We start from the raw sequence: 10,996 nt of genomic DNA, 5'->3' as shown, positions 1-10,996 counted from the left end.
TTGCAAAGTCTTCACAACACACCGACCAGCTGTGCCATCAAGCTAGATGAAGGCGTTCAGCCAATAGCATATCGGCATTTCTGTGATTGACGTGACGCCGGCCAATAGCATATCCGCATCTCCGTGACTGAGACCGGGACAGTGACTTTGATCAACCAATAGCATATCGCCATCTCGGTGACTGAGACCGTGACTGTGACTTTATGAGACCAATAGCATATCAGCGTTTCCGTGTCATGCGAGAATAGTTAATTTTGTTGACAGAGCAAAGCGAAAAAAATAGTGAGTCCTGTGTCAAGATTAAAGTTACATCTTACACGATGTTGAGAAGCTGACCAGTGACGTCCGAAAACAGATGTCACATTAATGTGTAAGAACACAATCCTGTCATAGGCACATATTAAGTAACAAAGTGCCTGTTTTTATAAAGTGAAATCTTATTTTTGTCAGTATATATTTGGAATGACACTTAGGGGTATTGTTGTGTTTTGTTGCTCAGGTCCAAGGATAGCTGCATTTGTTACATGCCAAAAGAGGATGCTTTTTCGTTTTACCCTTGCACTGACTTGTTGGCATTTGCAAAGACATCAAACCTGAACTGCATTGATTTGATTTTATGTACTTTACATTTTCAAAAGGCTGATGTTTTATTTTCATACTGTAATTGCAGGCTGCGTTTTATTGCACTGTGTTGCTGTCAGAGAAATCTCAGAAAAGAAGACTAGGACAAGCCTAGCTGCTTAAACAGCAAAAAGAGTAACTCAGACCAGCCAAGATTGACTTTTCTACGCCGGCGCAGGGAAAAAAGCTTGAGCAAATGTAACTCGTGGGTCTTCCAACGCCAGTTTTCCACTTGCCCAGCCGTTCCCCCCGGCTTTTATTGAATAGAAGCATAGCAGATTACAAGACACAACAAAAGAGCCAGCCGGGCGCCACCGGCAGCTGGGCCAAGGTCCCGGCTCACACTTTCGTGCGTCAACAGTTCTATCTAAGGACAGGGTCAAGATGAACTAGGATTGCATAAATGGGTAACAATGAACTAAGAACATAATGATAACAACCTAATATATGATTCCCTTCACATATCCCCCCTGATTATCATTATGAAAACACATCAAACGATGTCAAAAGCTATTGCTTGAGTGGGAAGAAAACTACCCAAAAACCCAGTGGGAAAAAGGTAGAAACCCTTCCCAAGCAAGAGCTTGTTACAAAGAAAAAGAAAAAGAAAAAGCAAAAGCTAAAGCTGTTTTTGGTCCAATACATGTATATACATATTGCAAACCATGGCACATCAACATCCTACGTCTGAAACCTTTTCCGTAGGTGCATCATAAATGGTTCACACAGAAGTTGAGTCGTTATCAGAGTCGGAGTCATTGTCGGAGTCGGAGTTGGAGTCAGAGTCGGAGTCAACAGGTTGATAGCCAGTCATGGCCACGGTCACTTGCGCCGCTATTTTGAATTCGATAGCATCCATGATTTTGGTGGCACAGATCTTACACAAGGCACACCGCAGGTTATGCAGAAACATGACAGCAAGAGAATGCAGATGATGACAGAAGCAATGGCTACAGCCACGCCCTTCCAATTGCCAAAGAAGTCCTGCAACCAATGCAGGAAGGGGTTGAGCTTCAACTCCCTCTATACTGTACTTAGAGTCCTCAGTCTGCACTCCCTGAGCAGTGTCAGTGTCTCAGACAACGAGCCATTAGACAAAGTGTGTAAAGGAATAAATGCGCAACATTCACCTGATGGCAAAAGCTTGCACAGGCCACCCTTTTCTGCCAGTCATGTCGAGTGCCTGTCTGTTTTGAATAGTCATAAGTGAAGTAGCATGTAGTTGTGAAGCTGTGTGCGTAGAAGGTGCGTCCGCGATATCAGTCGACGAGTATACTTTATGATAGACATCATTGAAAAAAATCGGTGTGTTTGTACACAGTCACTGGAAATAGAGCACCAAATATGGCAAATGCGAACCCGCTGCATTTGCTTTGTCAATCAATTTGTCTTTGTCAGGAATGCTCCAAGGCATGCCAATCGCATCAAAAATAGACGGAAGTTTGTCTGGTGATTGGGACTGGTGGTTTGTCAGTGTTGCATTTGGACCAATGGGTGGAGTTCTCAACACTGAAACAAACGTAGCGTTTTATCGCTGTTCCTGTGATGTCCGTCTGGAGCTGGAGGTTGCCCATGACGCTGGTGGGCAAACGCTGTCTGTCTGAGGTAGGCATGGTTGGTCGTCCGGACACAAGGGCGCCGCCCAGCATCAAGCCGCATGCTGCTCGGAAGAGTGCTGGCGGACAGGCCATTCTCCTGAGAGGGGTGTGTTTACCACAAAAACCCTTTCTTCCACTGTGGTCTTTCGTTGGTGCACCGTCCGTGCACTTGGGGGTGCTGATCCTCACTTCGAGGGACTGGCGTCGCTAGGCCCATCAACAGGGGGTCGAAGGATCTTGCACTGCGACTGGTGGATCCACCCGTCGCGTCCTTCAACTTTCACTGCAGTTGGTGTCGCTGCAATCATCTGGAACGGGCCATCCCAGCGTTCACTGTCCCAACGAGGTCGTCAGCACCTTGAGGAACACCTGGTCTCCGATCTGGACCCGGGTTTTCTGTGGGATAGAACACACTGGCCAGTCATTGTGCTTATGCATCTCCCTTGTGCCAAACAGTCTTTTCATGTGAACTGGAAAAGAACATCCTCTAGGTGGCTGGTCATGGGTTAAGTCTGCTAGTCCGTATGGTCCTCCATATACTATTTCAAATGGTGATAAAGTTTTTCCTTCAGCGGAACAAATCTCATTTCTGTGGCCACAATAAGAATGCAATCTGGTCGCTGTCTCTTTATCACTTGCATTGTTTTTATGCGTATGGCCTTGACTGTCCCATTTGTTCTTTCAACAAGCCCTTCTGATATTCAACAGTTCTCCAACTTTAGTAACAGCTTTTTTCACAAAATGCAATCAATTGTCACTTCTAATTACTCTCAGACTGCCAAATGTCAGTATGATTCGATCACACAATGCTTTGACAACTGTTTTTGCATCACAATGCGCTGTTGGGAAGTCAACCCACTTTAAGAATGCATCTAATATGACAAAACAATATTGCTTTCCTAATGCCTTATTTGATTCAATGTCATCCATATATATCATATGAAATCTGGAAATTTGCCTCTATGTGGTCACAAATAAACTTGCGCATTATTGCAAAAACAGATATCACAACATTTACAAAAAACACAAACATTTTGAGTATAAAAAGTGAACCCATATGCAACTGATCATGCATATTCCCCCCTGTTGACACATGGCAAAGCTCATGTGTCAACTTTGCTGCTCATTCAAATCAGAATTTTAGTAACCATGGTTTTCTAACCGCCAATCTACTTTTTTCTTCAACATCTTGTTATGCTCCTTTATTTAGCCATTTTTGCTGCTACAGTTTAGGAGCTGATGTTTTCCTTGATATCAAGATGGTCTGTATGTCTTGTTCATCATGTAGTGTGTCAATGCGGTTGACTTGTGCTTTGGCAACTGTGGGCACACCTATGACTGTTTCTTTGGCTGCTTTGTTTGCCTAATCGGTTTCCTGCTGTAATCGGTTTCCTGCTGTAATTTGGTCATTTCTTTTCTTGTTGTGGTTTGGAAGCCGCGGTTAGCCCAAAGTTGATAAAACACATGCCATACTCGCTGTCTGTCCATATTGTAACATCTTTGCTTTCAAAAATTTCACACGCTTTGATTAGCGCGGCCAATTCATCTGCTTGCAATGAACATGTCGATTTTAATGTTCCTTAAAACAAAATTTACTACATATCCCACCCTTTTGCGGCCGTCTTCCCCTTTGCTAGCTGAATCGTCAAAAAAAACAACTTCTCCAGTCGGGAGAGGGGTGTCATTCAGGTCAGGTCTTGGTTCGGTGGGAATTTGGGCGTGGCTTCCACAGTCGTGTGGGGTGCCGTCTACAGGCGTGGGCAAAGGTGTCGCTGGGTTTGATGCTCCACATTTAACAATTATAATGTATCCCTGTGATACAAGAACCGCGGTGCAATATAAATGTCATGCAGGCGATAAGAGTGTCATTTTTTTTTTGGGGTGGGGGGTTTCCAGCAACAAAACAAATACATAGGGAACCCTTAACGTGAGGGAGTGAAACAACACAACCTCCACTGGAGCCTCCCCAGCCAATGCTGCGGCCAGCACCACCTGAACGCCTTCAGGGGTCGGCCCAGCAACTGCATCCAATTCCTCAGAGTAAAATTTGACTGGCCTCAGTTTCCCGTCATGCTTCTGCAACAAAACTGAAGTCATGAATCCCTGTTTAGCGGTCACTCTTTGCTCAAATGGTTTGCTGTAATCCGGTAGTGTCAATACGGATGAATTAAACCAATTCCAATTTCACACTGTCAACTGCCTCGTCAGCTTTTTTCATAACTGATATCAAGCAGTGGCCTAGTCAATTCAAAACAAATTTTGGAATCCATATGCTACAATAATTCATCAGCCTCAAAATGACATCATTTGTCTTTTAGTCTGAGTTTTTGGGCTTTCGCAATGGCCTCCTTTTGTCTGTCAGTAACAATTCTGCCATCCTTATCTCATTAGTTCTGCCAACCTTCTTCCATTTGTTTCCACTTGCCCAAAATCTTTCTTGCCACAACGCCAACATCCTTATGCATTCAATTTTGTCTTTCAACTCTCTCTTACATCCTTCTTTTCCGCTACCACAATTCCTGTTTCCAACACAACGCACTTCCTCTTCTCCATCACACCAGAATGTCTGTTTTCTCCCCTACATTCTTCTACTTTTCTTCTTCTACTCCACTCTCAGCTGAATAGTCGATTTATCTAATCTCTGAGTGTTGGAGGTCACTCACATCTACATTTTTGTTTGTCGTATAGTTCCATTTAGCCTTGCATTTTCTCAGCTGCTGTCAATATGTTCAGCCTGTTTATCCATTATCTACCATAATGCGATTTGTTTTTAGAAAACTCTTGCAAACTATACTATATCAAACAATTAACATATCAACTGGTTCATCCTCCTTTTGCACAGTTGAATCTATTTTACTGTAAGACCTGATCCTATCATGCTAATCTCTTCAAACAATTATTACATATAAGGCATCAATCTTCTACCTTTTAAATTCATATTTTGTAAGGTGCCAGGCTTTCTTCCGCTTTTGCGTACTTGTATTTTGCAGGGCCAGTATACGAAAATAATTCTGTCCTTTCTGCCTCCTTTTGTCTTAACATGCAGGGTTTGCTACTTGGATCATGAAATACAACTCCCTATCACGTGTCTATGCAATTTTCTATACAGGTGTGGTTGGTAGAGAAGGGTCGCATTCCTGTTTTCAGAAAGTGGAGCATAAATTACGAAAAAAAGGTCGCAGTCACGGTCAAAAAGGGAGGCAGAGGCCTCTGATTGCCACCCCTGCTCTCCGCGCCTCTGTTTGTCCTGTTATCTGCAATTCTCGCAAGCAGCTTTGTTTGGTGTCTACTTGGCTGTTTTATTTTTTCTACAGGTCATTTAGTGGCTGCTGCTATTTCCAGATTCAACTTTTTCTCTTTTATCGATTTTGCTATTTGAAATTTTTCTTCAGCTTTGTTCTAACAAATTCAGTGGTCTCTATCAATTTGCCAGTTACAAATATTTTCCACTTTGAAGAACAACAACAGCAACAACAACAAAATCAACTTTAGCAAAAACGACAATTCTCACAACTATGACAACAACAATAACAGCAACACATGCAACAAACTGTGTGAAAATTTCAACAGAGCAAGCTTCACAAACTTAAACTCACAATCACTTCTCATTTTCATACCACAGTCTCCCAAGCTGGCTATCATTTATAACATTTATAATTCAACGTCATCTGGCTATCCACCCCTGGCATAGCCTCACATATAACACAACAACTTTGTGTATTTTATTTGTGTTTCAACCACTAATTATTCATTGCCAGTTAATCTAGCATTTGGAAACATCCTAATTCTTAATTTAGTCTCAACTGATCCCATAATATATTTTTCCATTTTTCTCATTTCACCTGTGTGCTGAGAATTAACCCTGTGAATGGACCAGTTTCTGCCCACAAACCTCAGGTTTGAAACCATCTCAAATTTGTCATTTTGACTTTTAACCATGCAGACTAGATCAAGCCCGATCTAACAATGTATTTTAGCCAAATTTCAACAAATATCATTGTTTATTTCTAACAATCTAACATACAAACATGTAACACACCAATAGTTACACACCAGCAAACTGACAGATACACACGCAGATCCACATCACACAACATGCAGTTTACAACGTATATGCGGACTTTGTTAAGCACGTACAAGACACACTTTTTGCACACACCATTTCAAATGGCTTCACTCCTTTGGCTTCATGTCAACCCTCAGTACTCAGATGTGGAGCTGAGACCCAGTCCCGAAAAGGGTCTTACTGCCGTGGCCACGGTCTTGCCTGGTTGTCAACTCCGCCTCTGAAAACCTCAGGTGTCTGGGTTTAAGAATATGGTGGTAAACTCAGGTACGAATTGTTGGTGTCTGTTTTCCACCGTTAATTTGGGTTTACTGTCTGGCTGTGTTAGTTGCCGACAGGTTAGTGGCTGCGGTCAAATCATCATCTGCTTTCCTTTTTTTCTCGGCCACCTTCCATGGTCATTTCGGTTTGGCTCTATCAACTAAAGCCTTGCATTTAAACCACTGTTAACCATCACTGTTTTCAATCCTTTCCCTGTCCTTCAATGACAACTTCCGCAACACTTTCTCCAATCCACCACAATCATCCACGTCTCCTGAAAAACCGTATTGGATTTTCCATTTTTCCACATACTTAGTACTTTCTCTGCTATCTATCTCTGCCCGACGTACTTTTTCCTTCGATTCATCCACAAAACAACAACATTCCTTTTCCCATTTTGCCTCCTTGGGCCGAGTTGCGGCCTCGGAGGACTTATTTTTTTTTACTCATGATTAACTATGTTTCCTTCGTCACGGGAGAAATGCTACGTGCCTGGTGTCGTGTCGGATACCGAGCTTCTACCTCGAAAGGCGGATATCCCCAGGTGTTTGTACTCACGACCGTTTCACCAGTTTTAGATTTCCCGTCACTCAGGACAGCCACTCCACATTCATTCCACACTCATACATCACAAAAATGATCAGCAACTGTGCACCGGATGTTAAACTTTCTCTTTTTTAAGTCAGGCCGTTTGTTTAAAGTCCAATTGACTATACGTTTAAGGTCCAATGGACCAGCCAGTCTCGTCAGACTGAACCCGTCAAGACGGTCGTTTAAGGTCCGATGGACCGCACGTTTAAGGTCCGATGGACCGCCCGTTTAAGGTCCGATGGACCGCACGTTTAAGGTCCGATGGACCGCACTTTTAAGGTCCGATGGACCGCACGTTTAAGGTCCGATGGACCGCACTTTTAAGGTCCGATGGACCACACGTTTAAGGTCCGATGGACCACTCGTTTAAGGTCCGATGGACCGCACGTTTAAGGTCCGATGGACCGCCCGTTTAAGGTCCGATGGACCGCCCGTTTAAGGTCCGATGGACCGCACGTTTAACATCCGGTGGACAATTCAGACTCGTCAGACTGACCTTTTGTTCTTGCAATCTCTCCGCTGGTCGAGTCACTCTGGTTCGTTGGATGGTGTTTGCGTTCCTCCGGTGAGCGGTGTCCGACGTCTGGCCTCGTGGAAAGGAGGGCTTCCAGAATCCAACGGATTCCGACGGTATACCGATTGGTTCAGCTGTCGTCGATCGTCCACCGAAGAGAAGGCTTCTTAACCATCCGGCTCGAACGGACCAAGTTAGAATGTCAGAGAAATCTCAGAAAAGAAGACTAGGACAAGCCTAGCTGCTTAAACAGCAAAAAGAGTAACTCAGACCAGCCAAGATTGACTTTTCTACGCCGGCGCAGGGAAAAAAGCTTGAGCAAATGTAACTCGTGGGTCTTCCAACGCCAGTTTTCCACTTGCCCAGCCGTTCCCCCCGGCTTTTATTGAATAGAAGCATAGCAGATTACAAGACACAACAAAAGAGCCAGCCGGGCGCCACCGGCAGCTGGGCCAAGGTCCCGGCTCACACTTTCGTGCGTCAACAGTTCTATCTAAGGACAGGGTCAAGATGAACTAGGATTGCATAAATGGGTAACAATGAACTAAGAACATAATGATAACAACCTAATATATGATTCCCTTCACAGTTGCCCAGATAAAGGACATGTAATGCACGGTCCATCTTGTTGTTTTTTTGAATCCTTGAAATAAAAACATCAAAAATCTGATGTCTTTATTTCATTTATTTAATTTCATCAAAGCAATGAAACATAATTCCTTAATATTGACATGAAGTACACTTGTGGTGGCATCGGACAAGCAGAGTAGTCATGTGGTGCATCATTATCAACAGGATGCACTGCAGTAAAAATAAAAATTTAATCATGAAGGTCCGTTATGTATCTGTAGTTAATAGTAGGCTAATATAGCTACTATAGATACATACAACATGTTTTGCCTTCATTATAAGGCTTATATAAGGCTTTTAATTTTAATTTTATTTTTTTGCGGCTCCAGATATATTTGTTTTCTGTTTTGTTTTGTTTTTTGTCCAATATGGCTCTTTCAACATTTTGGGCTGCTGACCTCTGCCCTAGAGTGATGACAGTTGTTTTTGTCACAAACCCGGGAAAATACCATAAAAAGCGTACAAAAAAACTCAGTATTCCACATCGCAACATCAAAAAAACGTAAGCCAGGGACGCTGTAACATGGAGGTCCACTGTATTTTCATATCTCCTCTGGATGATTGTGTTTCATTGTATTTATTATTATGGTCTCTGCTCTCGGTGTCCCCCTGCAGGCTTTTTTGGGCATTGTAGAACAGCTAGGAACTATCCTGGGAGGGCGGCATCACCAGCTGCGCACCTGTCTCCTATCGGTAATCCTGAGACTACTTAAGCGCAGCTGGCACAGTCAGACGCCGTCAGATTATTTCATCACATTCCTCGCTGTTCGAGTTCCTCGTTCCACCGAAGTTACCTTTTCGGCCAAGTCTGCACTTTAGGTTTTTGATACTTAGGCTTTCTTCTCCGAGTTACGCCACGTGAACATTTTCCGTAGTTACATTTATGCCTACCGTTCCCTCCCGACGGCGTCTTACAGCTGATCCGTCCTCCCTGTGAGTAGCTGGTTCTTAGTTGCCCCCTTCCATTGATATCTTCTATGGAAGTTCTCAGTTGTTACTTTGTAGCTGTGCAATTTCTACCGTGCTTTTCATTTGGTACTTAATGGCTCCCCATTGTTTTTCTCCTCACGGGTTACATGCTCTTTTTGTTATTAAGCAATTTCCATTCTAACCTTTAGTCCAGTCTGATTTCGGGTCCATTTTATTCGTGAGCATCCTCACCCCGGAACACTTATTTGTTTATTTTCAGTTCATCGTATGTGTTCTTTGCAAAAGATGTTTTTCATGAACAAATGGAAAAAAAGATCATAATCGAAGAATGTTCTACATTTTGATTTCTATTCATTTAATGTACATAATATATATTTTTTAAAGATACAAAGGGGAACAAGGAATAAGTTTTTTACTTTTATCTTTTTTTACGTTTTCTTTTATTGCACTTTTAAACAGTTTATTATTAGTTAACCCCCACTTTTCATGAGAATTAGGGACCAGACTAGCACACATAGCTAAAGTTGACTTATAATTGATTTTGTTTTTAACTCATAGGAAAAAACTTATAGGAAAAGGAAACCTCTAGAGCAGTGGTCCCCAACCCCCTGGATCAACTGGTACCGGGCCGCGTGGGTTGCACCCGAAATAATGTTTAATGGTACGTGCACGCCCAACGCGAACGAGGCAAAAAAGCGGAGCGTTTTGTATTGTAGTCAATGGAGTTTGCGTGACTCGGCGCGAATGCACATCGGGTGATGCAATGGACGCGAATGGAGCGATGCGAATGGCCGCGCGCTGTCACGAGAAGTGAAATTTTGCCTTTCGCGTGAAGTTATTTTTTTTTTACTTTTCAGCGTTTCGCGTCGCCACAGCCAATCAATTTCGGGAACATTCAATGGCTCACGCAGGGGGCAGGAATGAATCATGGCGGCCTCTTTGCGGTCACCGGGAGCGATCCATCACAGCCAGCTGAGCTTTCAATACAAAACAGAGCCAAGCATGAGCACTCACCTGGCTTGTAGAAAGGCGGAAGCGAGAACTTGGGACAACTGGTATGTGCAGCGTTTGCTTCACTTAATAGCCGTTGAACCGTAGTTACTGTGCTAAGCTAAGGATAGCGCAGCATAGTCCCCCCCCTCCGCCCATGTTAATATAACATTTAATGTCATATCTAGGTAATTGTCAACCATAGTTTGATTTAAAACAATATATATGTTTGTAGGAGCCAATTCAAAGCATTTGGATTTATTAATGGTCACAGACTATCAAACTATGGTTGAGAACCTAGATAGAACCTAGATATGTCAGTCATATCTAGGTAGCTGTCAACCATAGTTTGATTTAAAACTAGGTTTTATATATATATATATATATATATATATATATATATATATATATATATATATATATATATATATATATATATATATACACACACACACACACATATAGGCAGAGTAAACAGCAGTAAACAGCATGGGTGACATACTCTTCTAATAAACCACAAAAGTGTACGTAAACACCTACAAAGCAAAGGGTTTCTATTGCCTCTGTGCAATGAGTGTGATTTGTTAGGGCCTGTTATTATGTCCTCTTGTTCTCAGAGGTGTAATAGAAATGCCAAGCAGGCGTCTGATTTACTCACTTAGTCAAATAGTTCTCTCAAGGCCTTTGCCGGCACATTCACACATGACACAACCTCGAGTCTGGTGGCCCGTATATTACTAGCATCAGGGCCACCTTCACAGCCACGAGATGCGTGACGTGCTGAACGTTGTTTTA

The 10,996-nt window shown here is 42.8% G+C and overlaps 1 long non-coding RNA gene across 1 annotated transcript; it reads right to left on the bottom strand.

The window, feature by feature from the left end:
• Positions 1–776: 776 nt before the first annotated feature.
• Positions 777–8,223, bottom strand: LOC148420512 (uncharacterized). The gene is made up of 2 exons (XR_015866408.1): positions 7,634–8,223; positions 777–2,615 (listed from the first exon to the last, which is right to left on the bottom strand). It is a non-coding gene; the product is annotated as an uncharacterized LOC148420512 (long non-coding RNA).
• Positions 8,224–10,996: the final 2,773 nt, after the last annotated feature.

Source organism: Hippichthys cyanospilos, chromosome 8 (assembly GCF_059441005.1).
Source record: "Hippichthys cyanospilos isolate Australia breed blue-spotted pipefish chromosome 8, RoL_Hcya_1.0, whole genome shotgun sequence".
NCBI lineage: Eukaryota > Metazoa > Chordata > Actinopteri > Syngnathiformes > Syngnathidae > Hippichthys > Hippichthys cyanospilos.
Note: the sequence above shows the minus strand (reverse complement) of the source record. Positions and strands in the feature narration are given on the sequence as shown.